This window comes from Arachis ipaensis, chromosome B08 (assembly GCF_000816755.2).
Source record: "Arachis ipaensis cultivar K30076 chromosome B08, Araip1.1, whole genome shotgun sequence".
NCBI classification, from domain to species: domain Eukaryota; kingdom Viridiplantae; phylum Streptophyta; class Magnoliopsida; order Fabales; family Fabaceae; genus Arachis; species Arachis ipaensis.
In genome coordinates, this window is record NC_029792.2 from 214815 (window position 1) to 216196 (window position 1382).

Sequence of the window (1382 nt, forward strand, 5' to 3'; positions counted from 1 at the left end):
GGTATTAATTAATTAGGTTGTTGTTTATGACAGGTGAAGTGGTCGGTCACATGAGGAACAAATGAGTGTAGGGTAGGGACATTGTTTGTTCCCTCTTAAAGTCGCGGCACACCAACTTTGATACATTCGACATCGAGGAGTACTAGGGCAGCAATTTTTGTAATTTATAGCTATCAAATAGCTATCAATAATGATTTTAATGGTGTGAGATTTCATTTAATGACTCACTTTTTTTTATTGGTTACATGCTGGCCAGAATTTGAAAAAATTGCTGGTCCTAAACTTTTTCTTGGACACCATCCTACCGTTATTTCTTCTCTTCTCATTTCCTCACATTTGATCGTGGCCGTTTCATTAGCTGACTCTGGGGCACACCATGTGATTCCCTTCATTCAAGCTAAGCTGCTCTCATTTTTTTGAACAATACTTTTATTAATTATATATGTGCACTGCCATCTTTAGTTCTATCAAATACATGCCACTTCTATTAGGTTATGCTTTAATCAAATTCATTCAACTACATACAATATAATTGATGGAAATTCAAAATAATCTCGCGGCCTATACGGCTATACCTTTTATAATAAATATCATTTTGATATTAGCATCTTTTTAATAATTATACACGAATATTTAGTAAAGAATGTTTGGTGTGCAAATATTTAGTAATTCTATTTAAATATTGTTTCAGGAGATAATACTCAATTTGATCTCTAAACTTACACGCAAGTCTCAATTTAGTCTCTAAAGTTTCAATTGCCTCTATTTAATCCCCAAACTTTGTGAACATAACTAATGTTAGTCTTTGAAATAATTTTCAACGTACAAATGTTAACGAAACACTATCGTGACAGCCAGATGCCAGACTAAACTTTGTAAAATGATGTCGTTATGATTTTGGCACTCAAATAACCTAAAAACATCCTAAATGGCGTTTATTAAAATTTTACCTAACAAAATAAGTAATACGGTGTCGTTTTTGAGCTATTTAAATGTCAAAACCAAAACTGTATCGTTTTACAAGTTTTAACGTGACACGTGATAGTCTACAACAACGCTCTATTAACGTTTTTATACTAAAAATTGTCTCAGGGACTAATATAAGGCACGTTTATAAACTTTAGGGACTAAATAGAGGCAATTGAAATCTTAGGGACTAAATTGAGATTCGCGTGTAAGTTCAGGGACCAAATTGAGTATTATCTCATTGTTTCAGACTATGATGCACGGACACTAAGTACACGACATGACATAGGATACGCGAACACACAAATTTAAAATTTTTATAAGATACGGGACATGACATATTTATATATATAAAATATAATATAAAGTATTTTTAAATAAATTATAATGATATTCCGATGATTTATTGATATTAA